Source organism: Pan troglodytes, chromosome X (genome assembly GCF_028858775.2).
Source record: "Pan troglodytes isolate AG18354 chromosome X, NHGRI_mPanTro3-v2.0_pri, whole genome shotgun sequence".
Taxonomy (NCBI): domain Eukaryota; kingdom Metazoa; phylum Chordata; class Mammalia; order Primates; family Hominidae; genus Pan; species Pan troglodytes.
In genome coordinates this window covers 63651295-63670038 of record NC_072421.2, presented here as the reverse complement: position 1 = coordinate 63670038, position 18744 = coordinate 63651295, and the positions used below count along the sequence as shown (strand labels likewise).

General features: G+C 40.9%; 1 long non-coding RNA gene and 1 other non-coding gene across 2 annotated transcripts; both read right to left on the bottom strand.

The window, feature by feature from the left end:
• Nucleotides 1-573: 573 nt before the first annotated feature.
• On the bottom strand, nt 574-5631 carry LOC134809285 (uncharacterized). Its single transcript, XR_010154666.1, has 2 exons — nt 5467-5631; nt 574-2174 (listed from the first exon to the last, which is right to left on the bottom strand). It is a non-coding gene; the product is annotated as an uncharacterized LOC134809285 (long non-coding RNA).
• MIR223 (microRNA mir-223) lies at nt 2019-2128 on the bottom strand. Its single transcript, NR_032054.1, has one exon. It is a non-coding gene; the product is annotated as a microRNA mir-223 (primary transcript).
• Nucleotides 5632-18744: the final 13113 nt, after the last annotated feature.

Here is an 18744-nt window from a genome sequence, read left to right as displayed (position 1 = left end):
CTAGGTCAGCTCATGTTTCATAAGGAGCTGCTCCCCTTTTGCAATGATTACAGAAGTCAAAATAGTACACGAAAGTAACAAAAAGGAGTCCTCCATTTCACCGCTACCCAACATGCCAAATCCAGGGCAAAAACCTCAACATTTTCCTCATTCCAGACGCTAGCTTCTCCTAGTTGGCGAAAGGAAAAACTCTTTCTTCCCCATCGTGCTTACAAGCCTCTGAAATAGGGCCTCCACCCAGTGGAAACCCCAACTTCCTTCATGAAACAACTCTGCGTCCAGACCCTACAGCCTTTGAAAATACCCATTATCTTTCCCTACTACCCATTGAAAAATGAGTTTTAGGTGTTGGGAAGAGAATCCTGGTTGCATTTTCACTGGTAAAAGGAGCCACACATCCAGGGACGCTGCTCCATAAGAGCTAAGGACTCCCAGGGATATCTCAAAGTCATTAATCTTAAAGAGCCTAGAGATCACTGATTCTAATACTTCCGTATTGGAGATGAGAAAACGAAGCTCAGAGAGGAACAAAAACACAGTTAGTGGTAGAAAGGAGACCAAAAGTCAGGCCTGTGAACTCCTCAGTGCATATATTTATTGCAGCATCTGGATCTTCTTTGCCTCAAAACTTAGAATATTTTTAAATACAGGACAAGCTAGTAAAGAATTCCTATGTAATAAAGATAGTCCACAGCTGCAGAGGCTAAACAAAAATGAGATGATAACATGTGACCTTTCTTAGGCAGATGGCTGGTTGGGGAAAGTAGATGAGTGAAAAGAGGAAAAGATCTCCAGAAGAGCGGGAAGGTATAAAGTTTCTCTAGGACAGTTTCCCAAATCGTGCTTCATTGGACATTGACACAGGAGAAGGCTGTGGGGGAAAAGAAAATTCATGATCAGATAGGTATGGCAAATGCCTCATTCTATGGTTTCCTCTTTGAGATTCTCAATGCAACATTAGACTATTAAAGGCTCTGAAAAATCCTACAAGAAAACACCTGTATAACCTTGTGTGATCAAGTAATACCAAAATTTATTTGCCCTCTGAGTCTGCTATTTTGCCCTCTTCCTCCAGCCCTTGACACTGTTTCTCAGGAAGAAAACATCCTTCATGCTGGCTACTACCTCATATGCTCTATAACATTGTGGTGTTCACAGTTTGAATTTTTCAAAATCCAGGGTAGAATTTGGCCCCCAAACCTAAAGCTAGTGGACAAGAGGAAAGTCAATCAATCAGTAAATATTTATTATTTTCTGTAACTAAAGTACTGGGCTGTGGTAGGGGAGACAACAATCAAAGACATAGCCTTGTCTTCCAGAAGCTCACAATCTAGTTGGGAATTCAAGAATACCCCTTAGAAAAGTTCATTGACAATTTACAAGGTGCTATTAGACAGTAGGAGAGAAAGGCATACATACCAGGGCCCAGGGAAGAAGAGCTTTGTGAATGAAGAAGGAAAAAGTGTAAGTTGACTTTCAAAAGTCTCTGGAAACACTGGACTTTAGCTGGTCCAGGAAATATAGGGAAGAATTGGATAGGCAGGAATAAATGGAGAAAGTGTTCCTACAGGAAAAGACATGTGGAAAAGGGGAGAGGTAGGCAAGATCAAGGAGTGTTTAGAAGGCAAGACTGAGTATCAAGAAAGTGAATTTCTAAGCCCTGCTTACTCAGATAAGCCATTAGGCTTGTGTGAGAATGCTGATGTCCTAGATAGGAGACTCTGGGAGGGGAATATGAAGGAAGAAAATAATAATGAATCAAAGAGCACTTCCATTCCTGGACGCTTTATACATTTTCAAGACTATTGCGCCCCCATCAGCACTCTCATGGTGTGTGTAGACACAGCCCAGGGCTGTATTTCCCAGAGATGCCACACTTTTCCCCTGGTGTCCTCAGATATAATGCCTCAGTTCCTGCAGAGTCACATAAAATAACTTGTGAGAACTTGGTGCTTGGTGAGCATCCTTGTATCCAGCTGGCAGTCCATTCATCATATCCCATCTGCCCTGGCCTGGAGCTGGTAAGCATGTGCCGCACTTGGGGTATTTGACAAACTGACACTCTACCACATGGAGTGTCCAACTCAGCTTGTCAAATACACGGAGCGTGGCACTGCAGGAGGCCAGGCCAAGAGCTTCTGTGGGGAAGTGAGATCTTCCTGGGAGATGTGACCCTAGAGGGAAAGAGAGAGAAAGGAGTGATGAAGTCACACCCTTAGCCCCGGGGATCTTGCTCAAAGGACCAACCAAAGCACCAGAATAGGGAAGTGAGCAAAATAGGCATAGGGTTCCTAACCAGAAGAGAGATCCTGAAGATAAGCAGGTAAAGCCCGAGTGACACCCAGTGCTCAGCTGGAAGCTCATCAGGCCTGAGTCCTGTAGCTATGGCATTTCTAGGGGTCCCAAGCTTCAGTGGGTTCCTCTATGCAGCAGAGAGGGGAAAATTTGGTCATCATCCTGCCTCCCTGACTTGAGGAAAGTACCAGACCCTAGAGTCAGCATCCTTGCTCCCTCTTCTCAATTCTCCCAAGCTGTGTTTTCAGTGTTGTGGTTATGCACATAGGCTTTGAGGTTAAACATGAGCTTAAATCCTAGTTCTTCCATTAGCTAGTTAGGCAACCTTGGATACATCATTTCACCTCTCTGAGCTCAAGTTTGCTACACCCACAAAATGTATGTAAGTATAATACCTACCTCATAAGGTTATTGTGAGAATAACAGGAGATAATGCATGTAAAGCCTTTGGTTCAGTATTCAATACATAACAAATGCTCAAAAAGTAGTGGTTGTATGACCAAAGTGAAAGAAAGAGCTACTGGCAATTGATTTAGCAGGATCTGGACAGGTGTGACATTGATTTCTTGTGGTCTCAGCCTTGCCTAACATGATCCTCTTGTCCCATAGGGACTCAAGAATGGCAGCTATTAAAGTGCCCTTAAAGATCATCTAGTCTCACTCACTTAGGTTATAAATGAGATAACAAAGGCTCCTGTTGGGGAGGAGACTTGTAAAGTTTATACAATAAATTTTTTACAGTTCAGCAGTATGCCTTATACAGCTTTCCTCATTGGTTATTTTGCCTCCCTTCTCTGTATATCCCTCTGGGAAAGGGAAGACACATCAACAAAGAGGGCAAAAACAGGCAATAGCTTTGTAATGCAACATTTGGGATCACTGAACCCACAAGCCACCAGGGCAATAAGGAAGCTGCCAGGAGCAGGGTCAGGTCTGAAACTTCTGGGAGAATTCCCTTGGCAACAATCAGATCCTGTTGCTAAAAATCCCAGGTTGCTGGTGTCAAATTACTGCCCTTACCAGCTGTGGCAGTTGATCTGTGAGCAGGTAGCTGGTCTACATTAAATATTGTCATGAAAAGTGGCAAACATCACAAGGTTACCAGAAATGGTAAACTGCCCCCATGAGGCCGGAAAGCCCTGTCCCAGCCAAGGTAAGACAGAGGGATTCAGCCTTGTCTTTCAGCAAGAAAACAATCAGTGTCTTTTCTTGCTCAATTCTTTTAATTGAATGTTAAGAAGGTAACATACTCCTTCAATTTAAGTTCTGGCAGTCATCTCAAAACTAAAGCTCTTTCACTCCCTCACTTCCTTTTCTACCTACCCAATTCAGCCTAATCCACCCAGCAGCAAAAGCAGCAGTCATGGTCACCAAATATGGCATGACAGAATCGACAAACTTGTGTTCTAATGCTGTCTTGGCCATCAACTAGCCAATCATGGCTTGGGCAAGTCTTTCTTTGGGTTTCAGTTGTCTTCTCTGGAAATGAGAACAAGAAGACTTACCTGGCAAAGTTGTTGGAAAGTGTTGCTAAGCTTTCCAGAGCCTCCCACATAGGAGCTCAAAAGGACCTTGTCTCAGCCCCTGGACCTATGGTTGGAGGCCAGCCAAGCAAGCTGATTAACAGAGTCTGAGTTGGGGATGGCAGGAGAAAAAGAAATGGATTGTTACCTTTTTTGTATCATTACACTCATTGGCTGTCAGCTCCAGTAAGAAGACCTAGATAAGCTGGAGGTGTTCACAGCCTTTTGAATGCCCTTTCTGACTTTATTCACCTCCAGAAAGGCTGGAAAGGAGGCATGAAAGGGGCTAAAAATTATTAGTACTTTGAAATTTGTGGAGCCTTATAGACAACATTGCTTCAGTATTAATGGAAGGAGTTAGTGGTTGAGCTGAAACTAGACTGGTTTCATTTCCACTCTTGCTGTTCTAGTCCATGCCTCTCCAATGGAGTGTATGTAAGAAAATCACATTCAGTTGAGAAATGTTCACCAGACCCATAGAAAGAAGACATAAATGTCTATATGGGATGATATTAAGGGAATTTGAAAGCTCTTCTCTTGGTCTGTTATATTACTTAGAATAACATCATTTTTCCCCATATGAAATGCAAAATCCTCTACTGAAGAGCTTCATCAAGCCACTATTGTTGATGCAAAGGATGGGTCAGTTTTTATGGAGGGAATTGGAGGGAATAGACCAGAAGAATTAGGGGTAAGTAGGTGTCTAGGAATCTCTGAACACTCAGAGTGAGCCAAGTACCTGAAAGAAAAATAGAAGAAAAGAAGAAGTCCTCAGGACCATGCCTAAAAATTCCAGACTGCCTCTAGTATGAGCAGGACCTGTCCTGGGTCAGTTACAGGACAGGTCCTGCTGCTTGATGTCTCAGTCCTCCTAGGATAGAGCAAAAAGAGGACTGACCTGGGAGCCCAGACCCAGCTGTGCTACAGATTCTCTGTATGACTTTGGGCAAGTCCCTTTCTTCCTCTTTCTGGACCTCAGTTTCTTCCATATGTACCTAGTCTCTAAGAGTCTTTCAATTTTGAATCTCTAGGAGTCAAAGATTGGACTAGAAAAGAGGCTTTCATCTTTGAGTCATGCCTCTCAGAGAGTGCTATATGGATTACCACCAGCACTCTCCTCTTGAATGTGTTCAGCCCCACCCACAGTTACATATGCAAAGATTACTCTCATCTTCTTTCTTGACAGAGGGCTGACAATCATGAAAATTAGGAATCTAATAACCATGGGTCTCTAGACAGCATCTATCTAATCATTCTTTTCCTCTTTTTACTTTTTTATTTTGCAAAAGGGGTGAAAAAACTGTGTCCTAGATTGGAGAAAGGACTTACCCAAAGATAAACATTGGGTAAATGGTAAAACCAGGACTGCTACTCAGGTTTCCTGACTCCTGGGTCCAAAGGCCATTCCACTTCCATGTGACTATCTCCTAAACATCCTGATTGGATAGAAAATATCCTATCCCCTTTTCCCCTCTATTAGAACCTCTAGGATAAAAGGCCAATGGAAACCTTCTTCCTCCCACCTTTGACCTTGATCCCTGAGGAGGATCTGAGGAGAATGGGATGGGCAGATCCAAGCCACCCTTGGCTGCCATGGACTCTGCCCCAGCTTGAGAATCCAAGAAGAGAGGGCAAATGGATACCATACCTGTCAGTGGAGTGGTGCCTTGGTCATGGAGGGGACTCTGATTCCCCAGTGCTGAGCCAACCTGCAGGGGCCAGATGGAATTGGGCTTTCTGCCGTGAGCAAGAAGCTTCTGTGTTTTGAAGGGCCCTTGGTGTCTTCAACAGGAAACAGAAATGAGGAAGATAAGACTGAGGTTAGCCAACGGAAATCTGGGTGCAAAATGACAAAACAATGCTGTTGTGAAAGGGTCTGCTACTGCAGCAATAGTAGCAGGCCACTGCCCTGCCTCCACCAACTCCCAGCTGACCTTCAACAGACACTAACTTTCCAAGCTGCAGAGAGAGAGAGAGTAGAAAGCACCTGGCTGCCCTAGGCTTTGCCTGTGGGTCAAGGAGGTTTTCCCAGAATAATTGAGGGAAACCTGGAATACCAGAACTGAGACATTATCTAATGAAAAAACCCGTAGTCAAAATTGAGAAACAGAGCCTCTGAGGGATAAAAGGAAATACTCAGTATTACAAAGCAAATTAGTGGAAAGCTGAAATTTAAACCCATCCCCATGGACTCCAAATCACATGTTCTTTCACTCTGCCAGAATGCCTCCTGGTCCTGGAATACCATTTTACTTCCAACTTCTCTCCTGACATACAGAACCAGCTACATAATTTGCAAGGCCCAGTAAAAAATGAAAACGATAGGCCCTTTATTTAAAAATTAAGAATATCAAGATGATGACAGCAGAACATTAAACTAAGTGTGGGGTCCTTCTAAACATGGAGCCCTGTGAAGCTGTACAAGTCATATGCCTATGAAGCTGGCTCTGGGGCACAGTTATGACCACAAGCCACATTCTGTCATCTTGGGGCTTGCTGAAGGAAATAAATAAGGGAATTCACATTTATTAGAGTACTTATGATATTCTTTCATGTGTATTATCTAATTTATTCAACAACTCTCTGGTACGGTATTATTATTATTCTTATTTATAGGTGAGGAAACTGAGGCACACAGAAATAAAGTGACCTGTCTAAGGAAACAAAACTAGAAAATAATAGAGAAGGCAGATTTTTCACTCAGGTCTAACTCCAAATGTTGAGGTTTTCATCTACTTTCCTACATTGGCTACAAGGAAGGGAGAAGAAAGTAGTTGACTTTGAGAAAGAAAAATTAGTGCCAGACCCCTAAGTTCAACTGTGACCTTCAGGCTAATGAGGGACATGAAAGGTGTGAAAAGAGGGTGGATGGTTTCTTAATGCCTCATGTTTGCAGTCTCCAGGAAGTCCCCACTAACAGCCAGGAAGATGATGAATTCCCATCATGCAGTGCCCTCCACCATGAATTCTGATGGCATGAAGGATGGGAGGGGCAATGCTTTCAGGGTATACTTTGATAGCTTTCAATGACTGCAGTGCCCAAGTCACAGTCCTCTGTCTACACTAGTGGAAGTATGGCCCTGAGTGATAGTCAAGCCGTGGTAAATAATCTTTTCAAGCTATGTACATTCTTATATACTCAGGCTCCAAAGAAAGACCACATTCTGCGAGCCAAGAGCCCTGGGCCCTAGTCCCCACTCTACTACCTCCCTGGGCATTAGTTTCTCCTTTAACCAACAGAGGTTGGACTAAATGGTCTTGGAGACCACTCCAACTCAAACATTCCCTGGTTCCTTTGTGGCTCTTCGTTACTCACTGTGGGCTTCCCCATGGTTGCAGGACCTGAGGCTCTGTGAAAGCCTGAAATAGGGATTCACTTGCACTAACATCACTCTGTAGAAAACTTCCTTCTACCAGAATAATTTATTGGCTCAGGCCTCAAGACCCCAGATCTAGCTTCTAGAAAGATTCAGTTCTTGTTTCTTTTGGTTTCTGACTAAAGCTTGGAGCGGAAGTAGGGTAGTCCTGCGGGCACTTTGCTAAAATGGGACCCCCTTCTTCCTACGCATACCATAGAGATTAAGTTTAGCTACACACGTTTTTTTCTTCCCTATCAATTAGGGTACTCTACTGGCCTTTTAACAGGGGTTTCTGGAGACAATGTGTTTACCTAAAGTAGTAATTAATGGTATCTATTTTGAGTCCAAAGACAGGGCAATAAAAGAGAGCATTAGGAAACAGAAGGCTCTGAAAATCATACTACCTATGCATAGGGCCTGAATGTGAGAAAAGGGAACTGTGCTCAGAGTTCCTCTTTAGCCCACAAACACAAAGTATGCTGGGAAGGGCCAAGTTTCCAATAACAGCACAAAGGGGCTTCTTCTTTTTGATCTGTTGTCCAGGTTTCTGCAGAGAGCAACCAAAAGTCACAAAGTTTTCCCATTTTGTATGATTTCTGCCTTGCCTGTGCTTGTGAAGGGAGATGAGAAAGAAGGGAAAATAGTTGACAAGCGGAGCAAGCAGGCAGTGCTGGGGTCCCACACTGCAGACACACTCATTTGTTTCCGCAGTACTGGAATGGAAAGAACACTGAATCAGAGTCCCTGCATCTTAGACCCTGGGTTATAGACCAAGCTCTGTAACTTATTGATTATGTGACCTTGAACAATCACACACAGCCTGTCTGAACCTTAGTCCTCACATCAGATTGAAGGATTCTCAGGCTAAAGGGAAATGGAAGACAGGTGTGCACCCCAAGAGCTATGTCACCCTACAGAATATGATAAGTAATTTGACAAAGGCATGAAGTGCCATCAAATACGTATATAAGATTCTCCCAGGGCAGAAGATGAGAAGGTGATGGTAACTGGAAAGGTTCTCAGAAGAATAAGATTTTGGCTACATCTTAAGGGATAGAGAGGAAATAAATGATGCTCACTGTCTCTGGAAAGCCTTCTCTGACAACCACCTGCAAAATTAGTTGCTTCCCACCTTGCCCTCCTCTACTCTTGAAAAACATCCACACAGCACTTAGGTGTCAGTCTCTCCCAGAAGACCAAGCACTGCCCAAAGTAAGAACTATGTTTGATCTTTACTGTCTTCTTAGGCCTAGGAATAAACTAGTTATCCCAGAACTGTGAGGTGAATAAGTGAATGAGTCAATGCATAAGCAAAAGAAAGAGACCTCATAGCCCAATGTCCCCACATTGCTTAGCTTACCCAACCTCCATGAAGGAGCTGAGAAGCCCCCACGCTTCACTTTTAGTTTATCTTCCTGTTCACTCACCCCCACCTCCTTTCAGAAGACTTTCAAGAAGAGGCCCCAGGGAAAATTGCAAAGCTAAGGCCACTTCCTGTGCAAGTGGCTTGTGTCCACACACTCTACCTCAACCCTAGTGATTGCTATGCATAGGATTGCATTGGGGTTTCCTCTGAAAGGAAATACAAAGGCTGATGCAATGTGTAGGGCACCCGCAGGCCAGGACTAAAGAACTTTTTGTACACCTGGGCCTGGGGACAGAGGTTTCACTGTGAGGCTGCCACAAAACAGTGACACTGGCAAGATAAATGGCAGCAATTAACCCAATAACTACAGCTTAAGTATATTCAGCAAGGGTGTGTTGAGCACCTACTGGCTACAAAGCTCTATGCTTGGCAAAAGGGGAAAAAATAAACATACAACAGAACAGAAATATACAACAATCTAATACAAATGTAATGCGAGCCACAATTATTATAATAACCACATGAAAAATTTTTAAGTGAAACTAATTTTAATAATATATTTTGTTTAGCTCAATACATCCACAATGTTATTTCAACCTGTAAACAATGTAAGCATTTGTTAATAAGATATTTTACATTATTCAAAATGTAGTATGTATTTTATACAAACAGTACATCTCAATTTGAACTTACCATATTTCTAGTGTTAAATTGCCATCTGTGGCTAGTGGCTACCGTATTGACCAGAACAGGTATAAGACATGGTCCCTATCCTCTAGGAATTCACAGTCTAGTCCAGAAACCAGAGTGCTACATAAACATGTTCAAAAAATGAGTACAATAGTGGAGGTGCATGTATGGAAAAGAGAACTGCACTGAGGGTCAGGAGATCTGGGCTACAGTCTTTTCTCTGCCACTAATTCTCTGTGTGACCTTGAGCAAATCCCTCTCCCTTTCTGGGCCTCCAAATTTCCATCTCTACAATAAGTCTGATTAAATTTATTCACAAAACAAATACAAGTTGAATGTGTTCTAAGTGTCAGGCATGGTGCAAGGTACTCAAGATGCAGAAGTGAAAAAGACATATAAAAAACACTTGCCTTCTTGACATATACCGTGTGGTGGAAAATAGCCATTAAACAAATTTTTTAAATATGTCAAGAAAGGGGGAAGATCAGAGAGCAGGGAGAACACGTAACAGGATAACAAAATCCACCAGACTTGGATAGGTCAAGAAAACTTCTCTAAGGAAGTAACTTTTAAAGTGAGACGGAAAAATGAAAAGTAGTGAGCCAAGTGGATAATGGGTGCAAGGCAATTCCAAGCAGAAGAAGCAACATGTATAAAGGTTCTGAGATGGAGAATAATGTGGCATATTCCAAGAAGATAAAAGGCTGGTATGGCTTGAAAAAGAGTGAGCAAAGGAAAAAATAGCACAAAGCAAATAGAAGAGTTAAGCCGGGGACCAAACCAAGAAAGGCCTTGTATGCTATGTTGGGCGTTTGAGACATGAGAAGCTAGAAAGTGTATATATGTGATGCAGTGCCCTTCTATATTCAAGCCTAGGATTTTAGGGGTCCAGACTATGGCAACAAACAGGAAAGAAAAGTTAATTTCAACTGGTTGGATTAGAGACTTCACAGAAGAGGCCGAATTTTAAAAGAGCCTTGAAGGATAACAGGATCAATAATCAGAGAAAGGCATTTCAGGCAGAGGAAAGAACCCAAGTAAAGGTGCAGAGATAGGAAAGAATATGGTGAGCTTGTGTGAATAGGGAGACTACCGATACAAAATGGCAAATATAAGCCTGAGAGCATTTTTGAGTATCTATAGATATCGTAGAATAATAGTAGCCCAAAGGCCTATCCAACACACCAAATGTGCTCTGGAGGAAATCTGGCAAAGAGCTTCGACCTATCAGGAGATCCATTTTGTACTGGAATAACAATAATTAACAAGTATTGTGAGCTTACTAAGTGCCAGGCACTGTTTGAAGCCCTTTACATATGTTAGTTTATGTAATCCTAACAACAACCTTATGAGGGAGATACTATAATTACCTATTAAATGGCAGATGTAGGATTTAAATATCATGCAACAATTTATGAAAGGTAGAAATTTTGGAGCAATCTACAAAAAAATATACAATATGTCTCTGGCTGGAAAATGTCAAATTCAAGTCAGTTATCATCTCAGTCTTTAAGGGCAGTTTTTTCCAAGAAAACCTCATTAATTTCCAATTTATGATCGTTAGATAAGTCTGAGCTGAAGCTTTTGTTTAGCTTCTTAGAAAGACAAAATAAATGAAGTAAATAAAATAGGAGTTCCAGGGAGTTGTTTAAAGACAGAAAACCAAACTGGTTCTACTTACTACCCATACCTCATTCCCACTTAGAGTCCTTCAGAACCTTCCATCTATGGCAGAAATAACTGAAGTGACCCTAATCAACCATTTTAATCTATTTCCTATAATGGCCCACCTAAAGGTTTTTACTAAGCAGTAGCTGTTTTTGTTTTGTTTTGTTTTTTTCTTAAAATGAGTAAAGAGTTTATCTGGGCCAAGCTTGAGAGCCGCAACTCAGGAGCATAGATTCGAGTTGCCCTAAATATACACTCCCTTGGGAAAAATTTTAAATGGACAATGAAGAAATGAATGAGGAATCAACTTTCAATAGCCTATTGTAAATAGTATATTCGGAAGGAACAAACATGTATTTATTTAAAATATATATTCTCACTCCAGTCTGTCTGTCACTCCCACTATTCACATCACACCTGTAGTCCCAGCTACTGGGGAGGCTGAAGCAGGAGGATCACTTGAGCCCAGGAGTTCAAGGCTGTAGTGCACTATGGTCACCTGTGAATAGCCACTGCACTCCAGCCTAGGCAACAGAGGAAAACCTTGTCTCAAAAAATAAATAAATAAGAGGAAATTCTGTCATTTTCAACAACGTAAATGGAATTGGAGATTACGTGAAGTGAAATAAGCCAGGCACAGGAAGACAAATGCCACATAATCTCACTTACAGGTGGATTCTAAGATAATGAAAGTTATAGAAGCGGAGAGTAGAATGACGGTTACAGAGGCTTGGGGGTGGGTGGAATGGGGAGATAATTTTCAAAGGGTACAAAGTTTCAGACAGCAGGAATAGGGTTTTTTTGAGATCTATTGCACAGCATGGTGAATACAGTTAATAATAGTATATTGCATGTTTCAGAATTGCTAAGAGAGTATATTTCAAATTATTCAACAAATTATAAGTATTTGAGACAATGGATATATTAAATTTAATTACTCCACATTGTATTCATAAATCATAACATCACTTTGTATCCCACAAATACAATTATAAATTTATAATAAAAAATTAAATGAATATATCTATATATCTGTATCTATCTATATATCAGTGTAGAGATATTTCCTAATTCAGACTGGGGTAGTTGCCCCTGATATCATTGACTTGGCACACACAGACTATTTTCATCTTCTTAGTTTGTCTTCTGAGTAAAGGAAGGGCAAGAATTGTGCCTTTTGGGAAACAAAAAGAAAATTTAGAACAGACCCTTGAGCTTTCACCACAGCTAAACATTTGCTAGAACTAGATTTGGCACTGATTCAGGAATCAGTCAATCCCTAAAAAATTGATACCTCATGGGGTTACAAAGTGGAATCCTGAGAGCTCCTGTAAAGGCCAGATAATGCAAGGTAAGAAGCAGAAAAGCTTCATATTGGCATCAGAAGGGACACTGCCTTCTATTATTGGTTCTAGGCAGAATAGGAAGTGGGAATTGGAAGAAAAACACTTTTGTTGAGTACTTATTATGTACCACCTACTCTCACTCTCTATTATATCACTTATTACTCTCAATAACCTTATAAAATAGGAATCATTTCTATTTTGCAAACGGAGGCATTGAAGCATGAAGAAATTAAGCAACTTCCTTCAACGTCACATATTTAGTAAGTGGCAAAGCTGAGATTTATAATTTTGTCAGAATTTAGAATTCCAAATTCTAAAATTTAGAAGTTTATTGCTAAGATGGCATAAGAGAGGCTACTCAATGACTCACCATATCCTTTGGCCCCCTCAAACCCTGCTGCCTAGCTGTTTCCTGTAGCCTTAAAGAAAAAAGGGGTTTATTCCACTTAATTGCAAACTCCATGAGAGCAGGAACCATGTCTGTCATACCCAGTTTTCAATTAGACTGCTGATTTCTTTTTCTTAATTGATTTTGGGTGTACTTTGTATGTTAGAGAAATTTTTCCTTTGTATGTAATGAGAATTGTAATTATTTCCACTAGTTTGTCATTTGCCTTTTGACTTTGCTTCTACCATGTTATAGTTTTGTTTATTGTTTATGTCCCCTACTAGAGTGTAAGCTCCATGAGGGTAGTTATTTTATTTTATTCTTAACTATATCCCTAGTGCTAGAGCTGCCTTGTTTATAATAGTAGGTTCTCAGCAAATATTTGTTCATGAAAAAAAAATCTTCCTGTTCCGCAAGACCAGAAAATGAGGTAATATCTGAATACTGAAAGCTTTGACCTTCCTTGGACTCTGGTTCCTGATGACCTGGTTCCTGGAAGCCATCAGGTTTGAAGGCTCATTGAAAATAGCTCTAGGCAGAGTGTCAGGAGACCTGAGTTCCAGGCCCAGCTGTGTCATGGCTTATAACATGACCTTGGGAAGTTTTCTTTTTGCTCTGGGTATTGGTCTCCCTGTATCAGTTCATTCTCATATTGCTGTAAAGAAATACCTGAGACTGGGCAATTTATATATTTTTTAAAAGTTTAATTGGCACATAGTTCTGCAGGCTGTACAGGAAGCATAGCAGCATCTGCTTCTGGGGAGGCCTCAGGAAGCTTCCCATGGTGGAAGACAAAGGGGTGCAGGCACATCACATGGTAAGAGAGATCAAGGAGAAAGGAGGGAGGTGTTACACACTTTTAAACAACCAGATCTCATGAGAACTTAATCACTTTTGCAACAACAGTACCAAGGGGGATGGAGTTAAACCATTCATGAGAAACCACCCCCATGATCCAATTACGTCCCACCAGGCCCCACCTCCAACATTGGGGATTACATTTCAACATGAGATTTGGGTGGGGACACATATCCAAACTATATCACTCCCTCACTCCCCATTTCTAAATAGGGTGAACTGTATGGTCTTTGAAGGGCCCTCTTCTCTCTCCCATTCACAGATTGGTCAAGTGGTCTAGGTAACAAGGGTGTCAAAGATAGCAAGACTGACCAAGGCCCTGCCTTCCTGGAACTCATATTCAAATGAGGGACACAGGCACTTGCCAAAGTATTTCAGAATGAAAATATAAGTATTATACAGGATAAATATAGAGTATTATAAGAGCAAATAATAGTAAACCTAATCTGGTATGAGAGTTTAGGGAAGACTTTCTTCAAAAAATATTTAAGACCTAAAGAATGATCTAGACTAAGTAAAGTTCTCAGGCCTTGTATATATGTGTACATACATAATATTAATATTAATTATACTATATTTATATTACTAGTTACCTAATTTTTCATTATTATAATGAATATGATTATTTGTTGTAGATAACATAGTGATACTATATAATATATAATATATATATATCACTATATACTATAATTTATAGTGATATTATAAACATTATTTATATTTTATATATATATATATATATATACTCACCTAACATGTGAAAAAAGCTTTCTAAACTGCAAAGTGATAATACAACTGTGAGGGATGAATTTTCTCATTTGTCTAGGGATTTCTTTTGACCTGTTTTGGACCTCCATGGGTGGCCCTCAATGAAGGTTTCTTTGAGACTGGACCTGAACCTGAATCTGAGTCCCCTTGGGATTTGTAGGGTGACCTGCTGGTGCACTTATTGGTACAAAGTAGATATCATCTATCTCTGACAAGGAAAGATATATTTTGGAGCCTGGAACTACCTCTAACCATATATTAAGCTCATTTGCCTCAGCCACTAGTGATAAAAGATGTCTTAGAAGCTGCCTGGCTTATCTGCAAATCTTGGCACTGGAGGCCGACAGAAAAGGGGAAGAAGCTCTATGGGTCTCTCTAGCAACCTTGACTATCCAGGAGATGATCAGTTCTTGGACATTGTGGCATAAATTCCCAGCATATACAAGCTTTCCCATCTTCTCATTATCTCATTATCTCCAGCAGGACTGGAGACTCCAGTACACTGTGTTGATAGGGCTAGGGAACCAGAGGAAGTGGGGGAAGAGAGACAACAGTTGAAGAACGGCTACTGTGTCCCAAGCTAGATGCTTTATGTACATCCGCTTATGTAATCTTCATAACAACTCTACAAGGTGAGAGTTGTCGTATCTTTCACTGATAAGGAAATTGAATCTCAGAGTGCTCAAATGACTTACTTCAAGTAATTTATTAATCAGCTAAGCTGGAGTTCAAACCAATTTTTCTACTGTCTTCCATACCACATGCCACTTGGAAGGTCCATTTTAATGTCTTTCGCTGTCTTCAGGCTGGACCATATCAATTTTTACTCCAAAGCAGGAGAATTATATCTAAGTTTTGGGGATCACAAATAAGGAAATTCTCTCACTTCTCTTCACATGAACTGGTGCTCCTCTGGCAGGAAGTTGAACCTCCCATCTAATCTAAACCAGGCCTATTGTGGTTTAAGTCAACTTCCTCTTCCTTTATCCTACTTTTCTTCTGAACATTCTTCTCTGAGCTGCAAGCTGCAGCCTGAAACCTCTCAGGAACCTCTCATTTTACCCCTAAGCTAAGCAAAGGGGTTTTAGAACTGGAATCTACTACTCCACTTCACTTGCTTCTTACTACTCCATTGGCTCTGTTCTCACAAAGATCATCAACCAAATAGCCTGTTCTCAGACACTGTCCTGTTTTGTCCCTCATCTGTTGATCTCTGAGCCTGTACATATAATCACATCACAACCAAATTTAAAAAAAATATATCTTTCTAGTGACCACCACATCATTCTTCAGATCACTCTAAAAAGTAGGTTCCATAGATTACCTCACTGTTTAACCTCCTAATCTACCATAATTTAGCTTTTTGTCCTTTATTCTCATTTCTGCACTAACCTTGGTAACTGTAGTCACAAAATTACCATGAACTCTTAATCAACAAAGCCAAAAGCCTCTCTACTAGCCCTCACTCCCTTCAATGTCTCTGCAACAGGTGACTGTCAGCCATTTCTTCTTTCCTAAAACCTGTCATCAAATGGTTTAGAGAATACCCTCCCTCTCCAGACTGAATTTGATCACCAGAACCACAGAAGTATGGTTCAGATGAGATGTAAAGATCAAATTCATGCCAGAGGATCATAGCCAATTGCAGAGACTGTCTTCTCCATTTGCGTCCCTGATACCTAGCAGAACACCTGATCCCAATAGTGCTCAGTGAGAATTGTTGAATTTACCTATACTCCTCTGATTCACCTATCTTCCTAACCATTCTCTTTGGTTCTCTTAACGACGTCTCTTTCTTTCCTGTTCTTTATTAAATGTGTTTCCAAATACTCTGTACTTTTGTCTTTTTGTTGTGTCTCTGCACGCTTGCTTACTCTCTTTCTATCTTCCCTACCTCCAGATCAGTAGATTCAATCTAATATTGAACATATCTCCCTGAATGTCTAAGTCCTCATGCCCTAGACCCTACACCTCAAACAAACTTGGTCATAATACTGTGTTTCTTATCTCCATGGAGAAAATCCAAGTTAGAAATATCAATCATCGTTGATCATCATTATATATTTTTACTAATATTCTGATTATAACACTTATGACCTTAAAGTGTGATATTTTTTGTCCATGCCTTTTTCTCATGAGTAGCCTGTAGTTCCCTCAAGAAAAAGTATCTCTGTTTAAATTGATTTCTGTATCACCAGTGTTTGGCACATAGTAAGGGGCCTTAGTGTTAGCAATTGTTAGCTAAATTAATAAAGGGTGATGAGGTCAGCTCCCAGAGTGCCTGTATTTGAGGAAGAGAATGATTCTGTTCCTAATGATGAAGAAGAATGTAGAAAAAAAAGATGAAAATGATGTTCATTTTCATCCAGGAATGTTTTTATCCTTAAAGTTTGATATTTATTGCCAGGATGATCTTTTAATAACACAACTCTAGTGGTGTTATTGCACTGCTTAGAAAAGATGAGTGGCTCTCTTCATTGTTTTAAGCTTAAAGTTCAAAATTTGTCAGCTAGGTGATCAGGATCTTTCACAATCTGTACACAGCCTATGTCTTCACTGTTCTCTTCCCATCCTATATTCTGACTACTGCATGCCCTATATTCTAGTATACCTCCAGCCTTTACACAAGCCTCTCTGTGGACCTGGAAAGCTTCCTATTCCCTTCACATCTATTCTGTCAGGAGACCTTGTGTTTCTTCTTCAGACCCAGCTCAATTGTCATCTCCTCTGGGAAACCTCTTTTAATTGTCCTAGACAAATTCTTCTGTGCTTTGTATGCACCTAAATTACAGCCTGATTACATTGTATTTAGAATACCTGTTTACATAGTTACAAAGTGTGCTCTACCAGGCACTGGCTTTAACTTAATAATTTTTGGATTCCCAGATCCTAGGTTAAGTTCTACCATGAAGTAGCTTTTCTGTAAATGTTGGTTAAATCTGACTAAAATGCCTGCTGAAATAAATATTAATATTTGTGTTATATAATCTGACTCCATCTTGACTTATGGATACTTTCCACACATGTTAAGTCCACAACTCCAATTCTGCCCGAGTTAAAATCTCTTCAGATGGCAGGGGTGAGTCATTTCTTAGGCTCCATATCTAGAACACAGTAGGCTTTTAGTGAACGATTTGAAATCAAGATGTGTTTGGAGGTGAATATAGGCCAGCACAGCAATCGGGTTGAAGAGTAATGTCTTCTTTTTTTTTTTTTTTTTGAGGTGGAGTCTTGCTCTGTTGCCCAGGCTGGAGTGCCATGGTGCAATCTCAGCTAACTGCAACCTCTGTCTCCTGGGTTCAAGCAATTCTCCTGCCTCAGCCTCCCAAGTAGCTGGGATTACAGATGTGTGCCACCATGCCGGCTAATTTCTGTATTTTTAGTACAGACGGGGTTTCACCATGTTGGCCACGCTGGTCTCGAACTCCTGACCTCATGATCTGCCCACCTCGGCCTCCCAAAGTGCTAGGATTACAGGTGTTAGCCACCCCGCCCAGCCAGTAATGTCTTCTAAACCTCTGTTTTCTTCCTATGGACATAATGAGACAAAATTTGAATAGAGAAAAACACAATTGCAACCAGGGTTGCATTCCTGTCACCTTAGGTAAGGAAGAAGAGGAAATGAAAATCAGAGAGGCGACAAAGCTGCGTGGGCTGGAAGGAGGAAATCTGTTGTAAATGTCAAAAAGCGAAGCTGAAAATAAACCTCAGCCCTTTAGAGAATTACTAGTGAAGTTAAGTTCAATTGATTTAAAGATTGCTTTTCAGAGAGTTCATAAAACTCATGATCCTGAATTGAGGGTTGTTTGGGAAAAACCCCAAACCATTTTTTTCCTCTGCTTTCACATCAACACAACAATCAACATGGAAGATTTCTGCGGCCAAATGTGTGGGATAGTTTCCCCCACACACAAAGCAGCAGACACCAGCTGAGTGTCCTCTAATTCAATTCCAACACCATCTACCTAAAGATAGCCTCAGGTCTCACAAGTTGAGGGCTTATTTCCCAAGACTTCCCTTCACCAAAGACATCAGTCCCAAGTCCAGGCCTCCAGAACTTCTGACTGGGCAGTATCAAGCTGGGGTACCCACAACTCTCTTTTTGAGTTCAATTAATTTGCTAGAGTGGCTCACAGACTCAGGGAAACACATTTACAGTTTTACTATAGAGAATATTACAAAGGGTACAGATAAAGAGATGCATATGGTGGGGTATGGAGGAAGTGGTGTGGAGCTTCCATACTCTCCCAGGGCACACCACTCTGCAGGAACCTTCACATCTTCAGCTATCCAGAAGCTCTCCAAACTCTGTCCTTTGGGGTTTTTTTGGAGGCTTCGTTACCTAAGCATGATTGACAGTCATGTATAAATGTGATTGGATAAAAAGGGTATTATATCATACTAACAGACTGGGTCAGGGAAGCCAGCAAGGTTTATCTATTCAGATTCTTCTTGGCCTCTCTACACAGCATTCTTTCCTCCT